This window comes from Pantherophis guttatus, chromosome 15, assembly GCF_059756535.1.
Source record: "Pantherophis guttatus breed Tessera chromosome 15, ASM5975653v1, whole genome shotgun sequence".
NCBI lineage: Eukaryota > Metazoa > Chordata > Lepidosauria > Squamata > Colubridae > Pantherophis > Pantherophis guttatus.
The window spans coordinates 20479989-20500946 of NC_142077.1; the positions used below are offsets into that span (position 1 = coordinate 20479989).

Below are 20958 nucleotides of genomic sequence, written 5' to 3' on the forward strand. Positions count from 1 at the left end.
GTATTAGAAACAGGAAGAGGATTAATAAAGATCCATGAATTATGGACCTCCTGCTTTTTCTTCTGATGCTGCTTTTGTCCCATCCAGTCTCTGGGAAGCTAAGAAGGAAATGCCCTCTGAGTTTGGAGCACCAGGATGGAAAACAACCATGGAGCTTTTACAGGCCAGGAGATCATCTCATTGGTATAGTCTCAACTGAAACACTAATATCGCCTATAATGTTGCCTTTTGACAGTCCTCCTTCTATACCTTCTCATACGTAAGTCATTCAGGGTGATGGAGTTGCATCCCCTCCATTTGCATTCTACCACTCTCCTTCTTTTTTGTCTTATTTCACTTACTTTTATATTATAGGACTTGTCTAATTTCCTGAATGATTTTGATTTCTATAATTTGCCTCCTTTTTTATTTTGTAGAAAAGACTCAAATCCAAAGATGGGGTTAAAAAACCTGAAGGCAATGCAGATTATTTTCCTCTCCCCGTTCACTCCTGAATTCTTCACTTGAATACATTTTGTTTAAAGGAGGGACTGAAACAGTTGTAGTTGCCTCTGCCCAGCCCATTCCCAGATATCTATAACCGATTATTGGTTTTGATCAATATCGGCTTAAGAGTAGGCTTGTGGAGGCAAAAAGAAATAAATTCTTTTAAAAAGTTTGTTGTTACTGTTGATAATAACTTGAACATTTTTCTACAGTGTGGCTTCTTACCGTTTTATATACACCCTACCATTCATTTTCACCATTCAAGGGGTCAACAAGAACTCCCAGATCCTGCACAACCTCACACTGGGCTACAACCTCCATGACAACCGTTTGAACACTTTATGCACTTCAGATGCCTTGCTGGACATGCTCTCCACTGGAGAAGCCAATGTCCCCAACTACGGCTGTGGAAGGAAGGAGAACCTCCTGGCTCTTCTTGATGAAGCTAACAGGGACATCTCCATCCAGGCATCAACATTAGCAGCACCTTACAAAGTCCCACAGGTTTGTGTGTCTTTTTTCTCTCTCTGGTAAAGTGAGTGGAGGGGGAGCAATAGATGCAATCATGGAATTCAAGAGTTGCTTTTCTCCATATTAGCAAACATGTCAGTTATATTTTTTTCTCTTATGTTCTTGTTCAAATTTCTCATACAAGGCCTGAAAAGCAATAAGGTCATTGAAGAGGATTTTCTCCCAGCTATTCAGCTATTCAAAATATATCCTATTTGTGGATAAACTATTGGCATGTTGATTTTCACATAGATATAACACCTGCCATATGCAGTTGTATTCAAGCTGGCAATAGTAGCATCTCTCTATATATATTTAAAAATGGAATAAAAAGGAATCTAGCAATTACAAGCCAGTTAGACTAATAGATATTGTGGCTGAAATATATTGCTTGTTCCTCTTGAGTAAATTTGAGATTGGGTGGAACAAAAGTGAATTCCTTGCAGAAGAACAAAAAGGTTTAAGTAGAGTAAAGAGTTTCATAAAGTTGTATAGTAATCAATCAATTAATAATTTAATATTGTCAACACATTAGTTTTGAAGTATCTAATTACACAGTATGTCAGTCGGATAAACCACAGTTTTCTAGCTTTTATAGATGTTAGTGCAGCAATATTTTGGGTATAATAAAATATTGAAATGTTTTTAAGAGAGGAGTAAAATATTTTATGTTGGTTATTAGATGTGATTTAAAAGAAACATTGATTTGATTTGGGTCTTTGAAGTAAAGAAAATATATGAAATACTGATTGTTAAAATGATAAGTGAATATTATAAAGAGCTGTTTAGATTTGGAGTTTTAGGGTGATTACATAGTAGAATGTCAAATGCTAGAATAAGATGCTAGTCGGAATGATAAAACTTGGGTTTAGATTTGTTCTTTTTTCCCCCTTTTTTTCTTTAAGATGTTAATGGATGAAATATGGAACTTATGTTTTTTTTAAAAAAAATTTTAATTTTATCAAGTTACATAATATTACAACTCTACTAGCATCGGTTAAGCAGTGTTTGTACATATATACAGGATATATACATGGTGTCTCTTAAATTACTGATTCCTTTTAGTGATCACACCATCCCTTACTCCTTCCTTTATTTTATCATCCATCCATTTATACCACCCTTCCCATACCGTATAGTAATCCGAATTTTCATCCTCATTTATCTCATAAGTTAGTTTACTCATCTTTGTGCATTCAAATACTTTTCTAATTATATGCTCTTTGGGTGGTAATCCCTTTTCTTTCCAATATTGTGCATATATCAGTCTGGCAGCTGTAGTAATGTGTATTATTAGATACCTCTTTTTTTTGCTGTAGGCCCTTTTTAATATTCCCAGGAGAAATGTTTCCGATGCCAAATCAATTTCTTCTCCAACTATTTCTTGTATCCATTTCCGAATCTTTTTCCAGTATTTCATCGCTTCAGGGCATGTCCACCACATATGGAAGAAGGTACCCTGGCGGTGGCCACACTTCCAACAATTTGAATTTGTATTTTGGTAAATTTTGGCTAATCTTGCGGGGGCTAAATGCCACCTGTATAGCATTTTATATTGATTTTCTTTATATGTTACTGCTCTAGTCAATTTAAAGTTCTTATTCCAGATAGTTTCCAAATCATTCAAATTTATACTATGCCCAATGTTCTTTGCCCACACAGTCATTTGATTTTTAACCACCTCCTCCACCCTATCGTATTCTAATAAATAATTGTATAATTTGGCCAACATTTTTTTTCCCGTTCCCATCAAAACCTTATCAAATCCATTTCATCCTATTTCTACACCGAATTCCTCCTTATTTTTTTGATATCTAGACCACCAGTCACTTACTGGTGTAAGTATGGCCACCAGTCAATATGAATACCTTGTTCTCTCAAAGAATCCTTGGATTTGAGATTTCCTCCGCCATCCGGAATGTCCTTATAGCTACACATTTTCTCCATTCCCAGCATACTGGGATGTATCAAGGCCTCCATTATAGAAAGCCACTTCGGGACTCTCATATATTGCCGTTGCCTAATCTCAGTCCAAGTTTGTATTAGTGTGTCCCTAATTTTGTGCCTATGAAAGTATGTTTTTTCCCCCCCTATCTTTATCCCATAGGTACGTGTGCCACCCTCTCTGCAAATCGTGGCCTTCCAGAGTTAGGATTCTTTTGTTTTCTAAGATGACCCATTCCCTTATCCACACTAAATTAGCTGCCTTATAATATATTTCCCAATCAGGGAGTCCGAAACCCCCCCCCCCCCCGCTCCTTTTTTTTGGTAAAATTCTAAGTGAGATCCTAGGTCCCCCCCCCCCAGACGAATTTCCTAATATATTTATTCAATTCCGGAAAAAAAATTGTCCAAATTTACCGGTATGGTTTGGAACATACTTATGTTATACCGGATCAAACCCTTGCTCTAAAAAGATGTGTTTTATGTTTTATGCTTAAAAATAAATAAAAGATTTTTCAAAAAAAAAAGGTTTAAGTAGAGTAAAGAGTTTCATAAAGTTGTATAGTAATCAATCAATTAATAATCTAATATTGTCAACACATTAGTTTTGAAGTATCTAATTACACAATATGTCAGTCGGGTAAACCACAGTTTCCTAGCTTTTATAGATGCTAGTGCAGCATTTGACACAAAGAGCAGATCAATATTATGGAGGAAATTGATTGCCCGCAAAATGTAACTAGCCTGTTGGCCCTGATCCAAGCCCTTGTTTGAGAGGGAGGTTGGGGCTCAATGGAGCCACGAGAAAAAAGATCGATACTTACCAAGGGGTAACGCAGAAGAATGAATATTTGAACCCTTGTTTTTCAGTCTGGATATTAATGACTTACCAGGACTAAGGAAGGATTCTCATGTATATGGCTAAATTGCTAAAATATTTACTTATTTAGCATATGGCAAAGGTATAATTAACCAGGAGTCTACAATGTTAGTACATAGTATTTGTTTCGCTGCCAAAGAGTGCGAGTCCATTCAGTTTGTGCCCATGAGCTTCTCCAGGGTTCACCACAGGGGGTGAACCAGGCCAAGCCTGATTTTTGAGGTGGGCGTAAATATACGCCCTCCCCCCAAAATAAGCCCTAGTGATGGGGTGGGCATAGCCAGCACAGGAGACAGCCCTTCCCTTCCGCCGATCACCTCAGGGCTTCTCGGCGAGTTCGAGAAGTTTGATTGAACTCGCAAGGTTTTTTTTTACCCTACAAAATGTTTGCCTGCAGACAAGAGAGAGACCACCAAGCTTCAGTTGTCAGTCAGATGGTCTCACATTGGACTCTGGTACACAGAGGAGTTCATGGCCGAGTCAATGATCGCAGGGTGCCCAGGTCCTGTGGCTGCAAAAGAAGCCCAAATCCTCACCCCTCCATCTCCGTGCTTGGCGGTTGGTGTGTCATGGTGCTGATAGGCTGTGTGTGGTTTTCACCAAACGTGGCTCTGTGCGTTATGGCCAAACTTCTCCACTCTGGTCTCGTCTGTCCAAAGGAGAATGTTCCAGAAGACTTGTGGTCTCTTCAGGTGCAACTTGGGAAACCTCAGCCGTGCTGCCATGTTCTTTTTAGAGAGAAGTTTCCTCCTGGCAACCCTTCCAAACAAACCAAACTTCTTCAGTCTTTTTCTGATTCTGCTGTCAGGAACTGGAACATTTAACAGGCTCACTGAGGCCTGTAGAGTCTCAGGTGGAACTCTTGGATTTTCTGCCATGTCTCTGAGCAGTGTATGGTCTGACCTTGGGTGAACTTGCTGGGATGGTTCCTCCTGGGAAGATTGGCAGTGCCTCGAATGTTTTCTGTTATGTATATAGTTTTGGCGGGAGATTTAAAAGACAATGGGTCAATTGTGATTGGTCAGCTCCCTGGCCAGCAAAGTATATAAAGGGAGCTGTGTACCTGTAACCTTTGCTGAAGTCTCACTCTACATTAAAGAGCTGTTGTCACGTACTACCTTGCTCCTGCCTCTTCATTCCCACGACCCAACATTGGCAACAAAGGTGGGATCGAGGCACTGAGAAGCAAGCTGGAAAAAGAGCTACCAACAGCGGATTTAGCCTGGCTGACGAGCCCATACATAGCAGGACTACCACGATGTCTGCATATGTACCGTCAAAGCCTTTCGACCAAGCCAGAGAGAAGTGGGGGTCGTACATGATCCGGTTTGAGTGCTCTCTGGAAGCCAGCAACATTCAGGACCTCCCCGGCAACCGAAAAAGAGCCCTCTTCCTGAGCCACTGCAGGCCAAAGATCTTTGTCATGGCTGAGTCACTTTCGGAACTGACTCCAGTCCAGACCGTATCTTGGGAGTGCTACAAGCCATGCTTAAGGCACATTACGCCCCGGTACCATCCAAGTTCATTCAGCCCTATGAGTTCCGGCAATGAGTACAGCGAGAAGGAGAGCCGATCAGTGCTTACATGGCTGCCCTGTGTAAGGCTGTGATGCACTGCGAGTACCGAGACCTCAATGATGCGCTCCTAGAGCAACTTATCTGTGGCATTAGAGATATATGCCTACAGAGAAGGTTGCTTGCAAAGCCTAACCTGACTCTACCTAGCGCCCTTGATGAAGCAAGGGCACAGGAGTCATCTACCAAGGCTGAGGAGACTCTGCAATGACCAGCCTCCTCACAAGTAACCCCGAGATCGACACCGGTACACCGTGAGACTACCCAGACCGACAGCGAGGAAGAGTCGAACGAAGACGTTTTCCAAACTGAAAGACAAACACGTGAGCAGAGAGAGCGTCATGGGAGCTGCTTAAGCTGTGGAGGGTCACACCAGAGACAGACCTGCAAGTTCAGGGATGCCATCTGCAGACGCTGTGAGGAGAAGGGGCATTTGGCAAGAGTCTGCTGGGCAAGCCTACCGGTCAACCACAAGCCCAGGGACAGCTACAGCCAATCAGAGCCAGCACGACACAAGTGGACCAGTAAAGATGGTGACCCCAGGAAAAGGTGCAAGCTTCAAAGCCACGAGAACTGCAGCAACAGGATCAGCCAGGCCAGCGCAACCATTGAAAAGAAGGTCCACACCATGGTCAAGATCGAAGGAGAAACCTGTGAGATGGAGATCGATACTGGGTCATCCCTGTCCATCATGTCCTGGGCCACCCTGAAAATCGTCGTCCCCGGCGTAAAAAAGAATCAGCTCCAGATCCAGCGGATATGGCTTCAAGACTAACAAGGAAACCGCATCCCTATGGAAGGAGTGGGCACATTCCAGGTCACATATGGCGAGTACCGGAAGGAGCTACCCCTCACCATGGTCAGCGCAACCCTACCGAGCTTCCTGGGCCTGGACTGGTTCAAGGCCCTATGAATGGACTTCACCGGCATCCACAGCATCAGCAGCAGCACCCTGAAGGACGACCTCATGCAGAAGTTCCAGGACGTGTTCAACGACCGGCTGGGCAAATAGGTGGGGACCCCTATTTCCTTTAATCTAGACCCTAACATAGCTCCAATCAGACTCAAGGCTAGATGAGTGCCCTTTGCACTCAAGCCCAAAATTGACTTGGAACTGGACAAGCTAATTAAGCAAGGGGTGTTAGTTCCAGTGGACCATGCCAAGTGGGAGACCCCAATAGTGACCCCGGTCAAGCCAGACAGGTCTGTGCGCATCTGTGCCGACTACAAATGCACGTCAAATAAGGCTCTACAGCAGAGCGCTTACCCCGTCCCAATCGGGCATCATTTACTCCATTCGCTGGGCCCTGGCAAGATCTTCGCAAAACTTGATCTTGCGCAGGCGTACCAGCAGCTACCGGTAGATGGTGCTACCGCGGAAGCCCAGACCAAAGTAACTCACAGAGGTGCCTTCAAATGTACCAGACTGCAGTTTGGAGTCAGCATAGCCCCCGGACTGTTCCAAAGTACCATGGAGTGTCTGTTACAAGGACTGCCAGGGGTGGTGCCATATTTTGATGATGTCCTCATTAGCGCAACAGACGAGAAACAACTAGGGGACAGACTCAGACTAGTGTTGGAGAAATTCAGAGAGCCTGGCCTCCATGTAAAAAGGAGCAAATGCATAATCGCAGTGCCCTCTGTGGAGTTTTTGAGATACCGAGTGGACGGAATGGGCATACACCCCACCGAGAGCAAGATAAGGGCTATCCAAAACGTGCCCACACCAAAAACACAAATCGGAGCTACAGGCTTTTTTGGGTCTCCTTAACTTTTACGCCATCTTCCTGCGAGACAAGGCAAAGGTCGCTGAACCCTTACACTGGTTATTGGCCAAAAATGCACCCTGGGTCTGGGGGAAGGGTGACGCTGCCACCTTCAATGCAGTGAAAAAACTTTTGGCCGCGGACAGTTTCTTAATTCAATATAATGTGACGCTGCTGCTTGTCCTAGTTTGCAACGCATCCCCTTTCGACGTGGGAGCCGTTTTGAGCCATTGACTGCCGAATGGCCTAGAGGCGCCCATCGCATACTACTCACGAATCCTGTTTGGCGCAGAACAAAATTACAGCCGGCTGGATAGAGAAGCCCTCGCAGCTGTCTCGGGGGTCAAGAAATTCCACGAATACCTATTTGGGTGGAATTTTGAACTGGTCACAGACCATCGACCACTTTTGGGCCTCCTGGCTGGGGATCAGCCCAACCCCGCTGCATTGTCTCCACGCATGACATGGTGGACCATTTTCCTGGCAGCTTACTCTTACCGACTTGTCCACCAACCGGGACTGAATTTGGGGCATGCCGACACCCTCAGCCGCTGCCCATTACTGGACCTCCTAGAGGACCCAACTCTGGAGGCACCAGTTCTCCTTATTAATGTTTTGGACTCGGGACCTCTCACTTCAACCAAAGTGGCGAGAGCCTCAGCTAAAGATCATGTGCTGAGAACTGTCATGAGTTGGGTCATGAGGGGTTGGCTGGCTAAGACTGAGGGTGGGGAATTCAAAGCATTTTCAAACAAGAAGAATGAGCTGTCTATGCAAGGGGGGTGTTTGTTGTGGGGTGACCGCGTCGCTGTACCCTTATGGCCCCAATTCACGGCCACCCAATTCGAGGGGTATCTAGCAGAACTGGGAATCAGGCATGCCCTGTCTGCATCTTTTCATCCAGCCAGTAATGGCCTGGCTGAGAGATTCGTGAGAACTGCCAAAGAGGCACTCTCACAGCTGGACGTGGGAGACTGGCAGGCCCGGATAGATAAATTCTTAGCAGCCCAACACGCCACCCCGTGTACAACCACAGGGCGCAGTCCAGCCGAACTTCTAATGGGTAGGAAGCTTAGGTGTGCCCTTGACTGATTACACCTCAACTATTCCCCAGACAGATTCAAGGGGGTGGACAAGAAGTTGAGGGAATTCCAGATAGGGACACCAGTGTTCGCCAAAAATTACGCAAATGGACCCCTATTGGTAGTTGGGACGATTTCGGATAACAGAGGCCCCAAGTCATACACTGTAGACATAGGAGACATGAGCATCTGGCAAAGGCACATTGATCAACTCCGGAGAAGGCTGGCCACTGAACCAGAACTGCAACCCCAAAGTCCAAGCCCTAACTTCCAAACGCTAGCCACAACAGCTAGCTCAAGCCCGATGAGATCCGGGGACTTATCTGGGAACTTCGGTGTCCAGCACCACCCCAGCGAGACACCTCTCCAGGCCAAGGAAAGCAACGCCCCCGAAGTAATCCAGGAGGTTCCATTGGCGGAGCTGGGAGAAACAAAAGGTCCCTCCGACCAGCTCGACACCACGCCTCAGGCTCAAGAGTGCAGGTCAACCAGGTGTAGGGAACGCCCTGGTCACCTACGTGATTATGTATGCAAATGTACACCCTAAGTGCCTTCAGGGAGGGGAAGGGTGTTATGTATATAGTTTTGGCGGGAGATTTAAAAGACAATGGGTCAATTGTGATTGGTCAGCTCCCTGGCCAGCAAGCTATATAAAGGGAGCTGTGTTCCTGTAACCTTGGCTGAAGTCTCACTCTACATTAAAGGCCTGTTGTCACGCACTACCTTGCTCCTGCCTCTTCATTCCCACGACCCAACATTTTCCCCTTCTGAACAATCTTCTTTGCTATAGAATGATGGACATTAAATTGTTTGGAAATGGCCTTGTAACCCTTCCCAGATTGATAGGCAGCAACAATTGCTTCTCTCAGATCACTGCTGGAGTCTTTGCCCTTTGGCATTGTGTTAACACACCCCTCAATGCTGGAGACCAGCAAACTCCTGAAACTTTGGCTTTTATAGAGGCCGTCACACTTGTGATGATCGATTAATCCAGGTCCCTTGATCAGCAGCACCAGGCTTCCTCTCAGCCTCTTCCCACCTCTGGAAGCAGTCAGGGTGTCCTTAGCCTTTCACACCTGGCTTCTCCATTTTGGCTCTCTTTCTGTAATGTAAATGATGACAGGTTGTAATATCTCCTGTGTTGCTGTTCACCTGAGGTTGCATTTACCTCCTTTTAAGAACTGCTGAAGACCAGATGCTTTTTACTGTGTCCTGATACATGAAACCACAGAACTCACAGAGGGTCTCCTTCCTTTTCCACAGGGCTGAATTTCTTAGTGTACAATTAAACCTCTGGAACCTGACAGAGTCCCCAAGTTCTCTGGGTTAGAAGATGCAGAATTTCAAATAAAGCCCTCTAGGATTATGCATCTGACAAATTATATTAGGAGCTGTGGTCTCCCTATCTCTTGTGTAACTAGAGAACAAGCCCAAAAATAATCAAGGTGGTAGATAAATAAATAAACAAATATTGCTTCACCAAGAATCTGGAATATTGAATGTCAACTGCATAAGAAAGAGAGAGATGAGAGTCTTGGACTGCACATTAGACAAACAACCTATTGGGAAACTTGTGTTAAAGCAACACACTTGCTGTTCAGTCAGAATTAAAGATATAATAGGGCCCTTCATTGGAACGAAATGCTTACATGACACCTGCACATCTGGATCTGATGGTCCCAAAGGTGCTTTTTTCAAGAGGCAACTGGACTTTCTGGTTTTTCTTTGAAGACCTTTTGCTTCTCATCCAGAGCTGAAGAACCTGGACGACTGAGAATCTCCATAGACATGTGGGTCTGATTGCAATAAGTTGTGATACAGAAATATGTTTTTTTATTCTTATTCTTTTTTATTTAATTTGTTTCTTGGGCTCCATTTTCATATACAGTGTTGTTAACACTGTGCTTAATATTCTGTTTCTTGATATGGTATAATTGCTAATCAACAATAATCTATTTAATTTGTTCATCAATACCAAGTTGAATTTATTAAAAAAAATAAAGTTTTGGACTTTATCTGACCCCCAATATAACACAGCTTTCTTCATTGCTTTTTCAGATCAGTAATAACCTTGTTTCAGAGGCTCTGAGTGATAAAAGGAAATTCCCCTTTTTTCACCAGATGCTCCCCAAAGAAGGATTCCACTACCCAGCAATTGTCCACCTGCTCCTCCATTTCAGATGGACCCTGATTGGCCTCTTTGCTTCAGACACAGAGAAGGGAGAGAATTTCATGAGGATTTTTATTCCTATGCTTCTCAGGAGTGGAATTTGCGTGGTTATATCACAACTGTTCTCAACAACTGGATACACAACAGCCCTCAGGGATTCCCTCTCTAAGTGGAGACAAGTCAACGTCTTTGTTCACTTCATAGAAAATGTTCCCATTCAGGACAGAATTCTTCCTTTCCATTTAATATTTGAAGTTTTGCCAGGACCCATTGAAGGGAAAGTCTGGATCATTACAGCTTTGGGACAATTAAGATTGAAAAAGAACAGACTTTACAAATACATCCATAGTATTTGGAACTTGGGTAATCTGTTAAAAGAAAGGCCAATGGATTTTGCCTTTGAATACGATTTCTTTGTGGAAAGAAAGTTTCAAGATCATTATTTCCGCTGTTCTCTTTCAAAGAACGTCTTTTCTGTCAAAGGCCGCAGAAGATGCACCCAGAAAGCCCCACTGGAGACCCAATGGAAAAGGAACAGAGGAAGGTTCCCAAATTCTCCCGTTTTCTACAGTCTCATTCAGACTCTGGCCCAGGCCTTGAACGCTGCCTATTCCTCCAGATGGAGGAGGGGAAGGAAGGAGGGCAAAGGGAGGTTGGGGGCTCCAAGGCTGCAGCCGTGGCAGGTATGGGGGTTCCGATATTGTCAGATATGAAGAAAATTGCTTCTAAAATAATGTTTCATTACAACTTTTGCTTCTGCATAATAAATAAAGAAAATAAGGAACTAGAATATTAAGGAATTTTTTGAAAAACTAGTTAAAACGGTCTTGTTCTTAGAGTGAACAAAGTGGTTCAGAAAAGTCTAGAAAGAAAAGGGGGGAGGGATTTCTGAGAAAGAGCTTAATGGACACATTTCAAAAATAACCAATTTATGCAAAAGAGCAATGGAAAGTTAGTGGTGCACAATCACACCAGGCCATGGAGACAGTGGGTTGCTGGGGAAAATAAGGCCAGGAGTTGAACAGGAGCTCTGGATAGGCTGAGAGCTTGCTAGTCCTTCAGCCAATAGATAAGCAGGACAGGGTTGAGTGACAGGAGGAAGGGCATAAAACCTCTTGCATGCTTTGATCCGGGTCCACCTGGTGGATTTGAATAGAATAGAATTTTTTATTGGCCAAGTGTGATTGGACACACAAGGAATTTGTCTTTGGTGCATAGGCTCTCAGTGTACATAAAAGGAAAAGATACGTTCATCAAGAATCATAAGGTCGAACACTTAATGACTATAATTATAACCCTATGACTATCATTAAGTGTTGTGATATGGTAGAACCTAGAATTTTGAAGGTCTCTACTGTGGATTCTGTGTTGTCTAGTATTGTGAGAGGTGGAAGTATGGGAGGGTTTCTCCCAAAGTCTACCACCATTTCTACAGTTTTGAGTGTCTTCAGTTCCAGATTGTTCCGATCGCACCACGAGGCTAGTTGTTCAACCTCCCGTCTGTATGCGGATTCATCATTGTCTCGAATGAGGCCGATCACTGTTGTGTCTCCTGCGAACTTCAGTAGTTTAACAGATGGATCCTTAGAGATGCAGTCATTGGTATACGGAGAGAAGAGAAGTGGGGAGAACACACAGCCTTGGGGGGGGGTTGGGGGGCTGTGCTAATTGCAGATGCTTTGATAAACTTTTGCTCCTTTTGGGTACCAGATTGCCTCCCTTGCTTTATTGCTGCTTTCCTATTTCTAACAATATGGATCCATCAATCTTAGATCCTTCAGAGAAGGAGCCCAAAGGAGAAGGAGGGGAACCTTCTCAACAGTTGGTCAATCTGATTGCTGGAGACATCATCTTCTAAGCACCAGGCCCCACGACAGATAGATTTTGGTTCTAAACACAGTTATTATTATTTTTTTTAAATTTGATTTATATGCCGCCCTTCTCCGGAGACTCAGGGCGGCTTACAATGCGTTAAGCAATAGCCTTCATACTTTTGTATATTTATACAAAGTCAGCTTATTGCCCCCACAACTGGGTCCTCATTTTACCTACCTTAGAAAGGATGGAAGGCTGAGTCAACCTTGAGCCTGGTGAGATTCGAACTTACAGTAATTGCAGACAGCTGGTGTCAATCACAATGCTTTTAGTCTGCTGAGCCACCAGGCCCCTGAATTTTAAAAGGATGTATGCATTTTTAAATACACTCATGTCTTTAAGGGTTTGTGATTAGCATAGTTGAATTTTACCTTTATAACTTCAAAGGACACTTTGAGACCATCCAGCGCAGTGGTTCTCAACCTAGCTAATGCCGCGACCCTTTAATACAGTTCCTCATGTTGTGGTGACCCCCAACCAGGGGTGGGTTCTAAATTTTTTTACTACTGGTTCTGTGGGCGTGGCTTATTTTGTGGGCGTGGCTTGGAGGTCATGTGACCGGGTGGCCATGGCTATGTGTATAGGGACTACTCAGAGGGCTGAAAAAAGTCATTTCTGACAGGTCCTCGCACTTTTGACTGGTCCTCACACTTATGACCATCCTCACATTTATGCCCGTGCAGCATTCTTAACAACCAGGTCACTCATTTCACAACTGCTTCTCTTCACCATGGTGATAATATAGGGCAAAAACGTAAAATGTGAGGACAGTCGTAAGTTCAAGGACTGGTCAAAAGTGCGAGGACCAGTCAAAAATAACTTTTTCAGCCCTCTGAGTAGTCCATATGCACAAAAGGACTACCCAGAGGGCTGAAAAAAGTGATTTCTGACTGGTCCTCGCACTTTTGACCGGTCTTCGCACTTATGACTGGTCATCATTTATGCCCATTGTAGCATTCTTAACAACCGTGTCACCCATTTCACAACTGCTTCTCTTCACCATGGTGACAAGATAGGGCAAAAACGTAAAATGTGAGGACAGTCGTAAGTTCGACGACTGGTCAAAAGTACGAGGACCAGTCAGAAATAACTTTTTCAGCCCTCTGAGTAGTCCATATGCATAAAAGGATACAGCAATAGAGAGGGATGAAGGAAGGGAAGGGAAATTAGAATAGGAGTGAGGGTAAGAGAGGGAGGAAGAGAGGAAGAGAAGGAGAAAGAGGAAGTAGGGAGGAGAAGAGGGGGAGGAAGAGAAAGTAAGAAGGAAAGAAAAGAGAGAGGTGGTAGGTTTGAGGAAAGATTGCTGTACAATAAAAAAGATGAAAGGGAAGAAAGCCAACCCCAAACAAATAGAAAGATATTAAGATAAGGAATGAATTGTTAAACTTTAAAGAATAAAAGAGAACAAATATGAATAAATAGCAATAATTAGAAACACACATACAAACATACAATGTATTTTCTTTTGTAGGAAGTTAGCACCTACCCCTTTCCTGGAAGAGTGAAATATTTTAGGAAATATGAAAAAGGCAGAATATTATATTTCCCTGGGATAAGCATGTTTTGAAGCAGCTCCCATCTTCCTGCCCCCACCCTTTGTCAATGGGCCATTAAGGCCTGGGCCAGTCTATTCTACATAACAAAGATCTGCCTCCTTCAGGCAGAGCCATAGTAGGAATTGCCAAAGATCCAACAAAGATAGGATTAGCCCTCTACACAATAGCAGCAGAAACTCACCACATGTGACCTGGGAAGCACATGTGACCATCAGCCACAGCAAGGCTAACTAAGACCCCCACCCCCTGGGAGTCTGACAACCAATCAGGATACTCTTTCTGGTCCCCAAGAAATGCAGAGCCAGAGAGAGCATAAAAACCCGAGGATTTACTGTATCTGCCCTTTTCTGTTCAGGAACTCAAGCCATGTGATCCTGTCCACCATTAAACCATCTTTCCAAGCAGTCTCCATGTTTCCAGTGTCTTTTTCCCCACTTGGAGCAGAACCTAGAAGGAGATTTCTTCCAACACTTTGAACAGAGTATTTGGCCGGTTCACAAATTTAAACAGTGTTTAGTCATTTCAATTAAATTTACAATTTCTATATTTCCTTTTTGCCATATTTATTCCTCATCTATTTTTTTTAAAAAACCAATATTACCCTTCATCCTCATCTCTAATCTTAATCAAATTCAATTTTTCCCTTCTATTCTATATTATACCCCGTCCCATTGTCATCTATTTTTATATCCATCCTCACATTATGTAATATTACAGTTAATATAAATTCAACATTTTAATATAAATCAATTGGTTATATAACTACCTTTTTTGTATATTAATCAATATGAACATGAATATTCCAATTATTTCCATGCAATCCAATTTCTTACAAATCAATTAATTATATTTACCAATAATAAACCAAATAATTTCCCCCATATATTCCTCCAAACCACAACTTAACCATTTCTGCTTTCAACACAATATACAATTAATAGTATCTCAATTATTACAATTCCCTAGTTAAATAGAGCTTTTTTTCTTTTGTGTTTTAAAATCTTGAACTCTCCTCTTTTTCCCTAAATTTCCCATTGTTTGCACCTACCTTTTTTGGTGAGGAAAAAGAAAAGAAATCTGCCTGCCTAATTGCAGCAACAGCAAAGCCAACAGCCTGCTTTACTTTCAGTTTCATTTTTCAGCATAGCTAGGGGGGAAAAAATCAGCACTCTTTGCAAGCAAGCAGCAGAGCCCTGAGCAAAACAGCTGAGAGCAAATCAGCTGAGAGTCGGGAGCCAATCTAATCCAGGCCAATAAAATTACAAAAAGACACCGAATCCTTTGTTAAATTGCTGGCTCGCCCGCCCCTCGCCCACCACTATTTATTGGCAATAAATAGTGGTGCGGAGGGGCGGGGCAAGCCAGCAATTTGAGAAACGGTTCAGCTGCACCACTGGCTCTAGGGTGGCCCTTTGAAGCCCCGTGGCAAGAATTTAAACAGCTTTTTTCCTCTAGCCATCAGCTGGGATTCCGGAGGCAGCAATAGATTGGGGGTGGGCGATCCAACAGAGCAGAGAGTGAGGGTGAGTGAAGGCGTGGGGGGAAGGGGGGGCGAGAGAGGGCTTTGGCGACCCCTGGGAAATGGCCGTTCGACCCCCAAAGGGGTCGCGACCCCCAGGTTGAGAACCGCTGATCTAGCCCAACCCTCCTCTCTGCAGGAGTCCCAGTCAAAGCCTCTCTGACTGACGGCCGCTCAGTCTTTGCCTCCTCAGTGAAGGGGAGGCTGAACTTCTCTGCTTTGAGGGCTCAGCTCTGAAATGGCTCCTCTTTTCAGGGTCTTTTTCCTCTCCTTCAGCCAGAATCTCCTCCCTTCTGACTGAGCTCATTTCCCCATTTCCCCTCCTCCCTCTGGAGCAACATGGAGGAGATCTGGAGCTTCTGGGCAACTTCTTCCAGTTATTGGAAGAGGCAGGATGGGATTTACGACCACAGTTGAGCTCAGCATTTCTGTTGCTAAGCAAGACGGTCATTAAGTAAGTTTTGCCCTATTTTATGACTTTCTTGCCTTTTCTTCTTAAGTGAATCATCGCAGTTGTTAACTAAATCCGGCTTCCCTATTGATTTTGCTTGTCAGAAGTCGCAAAAGGAGATCAGGCGATCCTAAAACTCTGCAACCATCATAAGTGGATGCCAAGAATTCAGATGTTGATCACCTGGAGACCCTGGGGATGCTGCCATGATCCTGGGGAAATGATCAGTGCCATTGTAACTTTGAAATGGTCACTAAATGAACCATTTTTCATAATCAACCTGATGTTTTCCAGGCGTTTATAAATAATTTTTTTTCCTATGATTCATTTCATTTATCATCTGCTCTAGAATGTCCCCTATAATTTACCAATTGCATCAATTATTTTTTGTTAATATATATTTTGCCAATATAGGGTTGAGCAATTTGTTGAACATTTGTTTTATTTATGAAGGGAGTAACGCCTATTTTTCTAAATGTATATTTTGATGTTAGGCAGCTGTAGAAAAAAGATTCAAATGTGTAAACGCTAAAGGGGATTTTTTTAAAAAAAGCTTTCAGATGTTAAACTTCCTGGATGTTCCCCTTCTAGTTCCATCCTTTCCTGCAGAAGAATGAGTATTGCAATATTTCCATGATGAAACTCTACTTGGATCAAAATGGAGATGTAGCAGCAGATCTGACTATTGTGAGCTGGTTGTTTCTCCCCAAGGGGGATCCCATCGAAGTTCAAATGGGGACTTTGGAAAGACGGACACTTTATATCTTCCTAAATGCTCTTTCACAGCTAAAGTTCCTCAACAAGGTGGGAGAAATTTTGGTGTGATTCCTCTTTTTTCCAAGATTTCAGACCCATTTCATGTGGACTAAGCCCAGTTTCCAGGGTCCATGACCTTCACTGAGAATTGAACATGGGGAGTTCAATACAATTGAACCTTATAGTTTCCTTTCTATAGACCACTTGGGAGCCTTCAGTACTTTAGACCAAGCTGTTCTTCAGCTGCTGTAATACTGAAGACTCTTTGTAGCTGGTTCAGCCATGTCCAACCTGGGATGAGAAACCCTCAAGTGCTGGAGGTTGTGTTGTTAAGAGCCTCAGGTTCACTTGTTCCTTGTCCTGAGAGAGCAAAGCAGAAGGGGATTCTGTTGAAGAGACCCTGAATTGAGGTTTGGACTGAATGGGATGAAATTGGATCATGGCTGGATGGAGCTCCTGGGGGTCCCATTGGGAGAGAAGCTTCCTCTTGTCCTGCTTAGGGAAAGGCCATTGGGAAATGGTTCCCTCAAAGGGCAGCTCCATGGTCTGTGATGTTTTTAAGTAGTCCAGACCTGGTCAAAGGTAGCCATATCTGTCTTTCACCCAACTGGGGGGGGGAGCAATTGGCCTTCTGCCCCTAGGAAGGAGGTCCGAGGCTTTCAGTTCACGTAAAATGACAGTGACCAGTGAGAGAATCCCTTGACCAGAAACCTGAAACACAACTTTAGTTCAAAGATACTTCCTGATATCAGAAGTAAGGAGACAGACTGTGACAGGAAATGCTACTTAGATTTGGCCTTTGCTAATTAAGAGGGTTCTTCATCTGAAAATGAATGGCCTTGTTTATCTTGAGTGTTAGCTATCTTCTGTCCCTCTGCATGAAAAGGAGTCTCCAAATTCAACTACTATTAAATGTGGGTCAGTCTTTCCATGCCAGTTGGAGTCTCCTAATTGGAGTTCTTCAACACAAAGGACTTTTTCTTGGATAACTGGATGGGCCTCAGAAATATCTCCTTCTGACCCAGGACTCACACTCATGTCCCCTCTGTCGCAGCCAAAGGTTTGCGACTTAACCTTTTTCAGGGACACCTTCTCATGATCTCCCCTCAATCTCACTGCAGTCCTAGAAACTGTGCAGAAACCTTCAGTCTTAATAAAGGAGAATATTGGTAGCTCAGGACTGACATGAGGGCTCCTTGGTGCTCTCTGAGCTTCCTTGTTTTCTTCCAGGCGTTTCATTACCCAACTAGGTAACATCATCAGCTATAATTTATGAGGAATTTTTGCTTTGTCTCTTAACGGGGAGACTGTTTTGAACTAGTGTCAAAGGGGACCAGCTTTGCAAGGCTTTCTGTAGTCCAGAAGAAACCTTTCCAGACCCTACTGGTCAGAAGTTTCCTTTTTAATAACGTTTTACTCTACTTAAATAAATCTTTATTAAATAAAATAATTTAATAAATCTTTGACAATGACTGTATTTAAAAATTTAATATGATCATCATCACCATGGATAGATAGATGAAGAGTGGAGGAATGCATTTTAATACAGTCGTGAGGGGGAAACTTTACATCTGTCACAATGCTTAAATCTTTTCTCAATTCCATCCTTCCAGACTTTATTAAGTAGAAAAGTCCTTTATTATTCCAACGTGTTGTGCCAGAAGCAAAAGGGAGGAACTAAAGGAAGAACCTGGAAGGGTCACCTCTCCTACACCTGTTTGGAAGGAGTCAGAGATTTCCTATTTACCTCAGTGAAGCATTAGAGGCTACTTGGCTAATGTCCATTTCTCCCCCCATTTTCCATGGACGGAGAGTCCTAACATATTTTCTTTGGCATTCCTTTTTTTTTTCTGCTCAGTCCCTGCCTCAGTCCAAATGTGTGGAAAGTTGTCATCCTGGATTTGTCAAGAGGGCTCGAGAAGGAGAGCCAGTTTGCTGCTATGACTGCGTTCCTTGTCCGGAGGGGACCTTCTCCACTCAGGAAGGTGGGTGACATCAGAGGAAAGGAAGGCCTGGTGGAAATGGATTTATCCAGAGTATTTTGATGAAAGTGCAAATTAAAACATGCCTTAAAGTTCAACTAAAGTTTTTTGTGTTTATTCAAAATGCACTAGAAATCCTCCAATTTCATATAGTTAGCTACAAATGTATTAGAAAATTATATTATCATTATTTTCTGTGGAATGGTTAAAGAACACATCTTGGAAAATATTGCTGGAATCAGTCCAAAAAAAAGGGGGCTTCTTGAAATGTAAAGGACAGAATATCGAGGAAATATTGCTTTTTCCTTTTCTCAGATACAGAAAAATGCACCAAGTGCCCAGATGATAAATACCCAAATGAAGCCAGAGTCCAATGTATCCCCAAAGTTGTAACCTTCCTGTCTTATGAAGAACATCTGGGCATCATCCTGGTCTCTTTTGCCCTATTCTTCTTCCTAACCACAGGCCTTGTTTTAATCATCTTCATTAAGTATCTAGAAACTCCCCTTGTCAAAGCCAACAACCGGGACCTCTCCTACATCCTCCTGGTCTCCCTCCTGCTTTGTTTCTTGTCTCCTTCTCTCTTCATTGGTCAACCAAGGAAAGCCACCTGCCTTCTCCGACAAACGGTCTTCAGCATCATCTTCTCAGTTGCCGTTTCTTCTCTCTTGGCCAAAACCATCATGGTGGTGCTGGCCTTCCTGGCCACAAAACCAGGAAACCGGGTGAAGAGATGGTTGGGGAAGAGCTTGGCCAACTCCATCATCCTTTCTTCTTCTGCTGTCCAAATTATCATCTGCTCCATCTGGCTGGGAGTTTCTCCCCCCTTCCCTGACTCTGACCTCCACTCCCAGCCTGGAGAGATCATCCTGCAATGCAACGAAGGGGCCGTTGTCATGTTCTACGTCACCCTCAGCTACATGGGCTTCCTGGCTGCCATCTGCTTCACGGTGGCTTTCCTGGCCAGGAACCTGCCTGGGGCCTTCAACGAAGCCAAGCTGATCACCTTCAGCATGCTGGTCTTCTGCAGTGTCTGGGTGACTTTTGTGCCCACCTACCTGAGCACCAAAGGGAAATACATGGTGGCTGTGCAGGTCTTCTCCATCCTGGCCTCCAGTGCTGGTCTGCTGGGCTGCATCTTCATCCCCAAGTGCTACATTATCCTTCTGAGGCCAGACCTCAACACAAAAGAGCAGCTCACAGCCAGAGTAAATATAAAAACCTGAGACATAACACCCTAATATTTAAAGGGATTGTAAAATGTTCTTTCATTTGAAAGTACACATTAATTATTTCCTCTTAAATAGTATTCAGGAGTCAAAAAAACCCTACATGTTTCCAAATGAGAAATGACTGTAATACTTGTATCTTCTTAGCTCAATAAATTTTGTAAAGAGAAGTAGAAGTCATTCAGAGAAATTTGGTGTTCAGCAACAGCTACTGAATGTGACACCTTATAAAAAATAATTTGGGCACTTGTTCCTACAGCTAAAAGTGTGTGTGTGAGAGAGAGAGAGCAGGAAAAGAGGTCAGGAGGAAACTGTGGGAACCAGCCTGGTTGCCTGATCCTCTCCGTGAAAATGCCAGAATGATGTGAAATGCCATGTTTGACTGGTTCTCGGCTGAGGAGGGAAATCTTCATCTCTCTTACATAATTCTTTCTTGATTTCCTCCTAAAAACCTCCTTTGCAGAAAATGTTCAGCAGAAGAGCTTCTTTAATTTTCCACTCTACAATTTCTACCTAAAACATTTTCTCTGCTCCTCTTCCAAGCTTGTTTTGTCTGTGAAGGGCTGGAGAAGATGCCCAGAGAAAGGGGACCTTGAGATTCTCCCCAGGAAGAGGTTGAGGGGATCCTGTCTAAAGGCAGCCGCATCACTGACCAGATCAGAAACCTTCAATGCTGCATAATATTCATCCAGGTCCAAGAAGGGGTGAATAGAGGGTGGGGGGGGGACTCCCTGGTTTCTAGGGAGAGGCACCCATGGAAGCTGTTCTGCTCTCCAACTACACAAATTGCTGATCAGTTGGGAATCAATTTTTATGTCTTATAATGGCTCCTAATTGCAAACAGGATCCCTTTGCAAATTCCATTCTAAGGAGCTAAGAAAAGCTCTGATGGATCAGACCAAGATCAGTGTAAGATCCACAGTGACCACACAAATTCCTCTGGTTCTCCCACAAGCAGAAGGCAGAGAGACTTATGGCTTTGCCCAACATGGAAGTGGTGTTTTCCCCACAATTTCACTTTCCTCCATCAAACCACACAATATTGGACACTCGGCCATCTCACACTCTAGGAATCCCCAATTCTGGCATCCCACATTAATCTGAGGAAATATTTTCCATGTTTCACAGCCCCAATCCAAAAGGACTAAAGTGGGATTAGAACTCAGGAGTCTCCTAGG

At 43.5% G+C, this 20958-nt stretch overlaps 1 long non-coding RNA gene across 1 annotated transcript; it reads left to right on the plus strand.

Moving 5' to 3' along the window:
* The first annotated feature begins 16214 nt into the window (after positions 1-16214).
* Positions 16215-18649, plus strand: LOC148112069 (uncharacterized). The gene is made up of 2 exons (XR_015729937.1): positions 16215-16617; positions 18428-18649. It is a non-coding gene; the product is annotated as an uncharacterized LOC148112069 (long non-coding RNA).
* The last annotated feature ends 2309 nt before the right edge of the window (positions 18650-20958 follow it).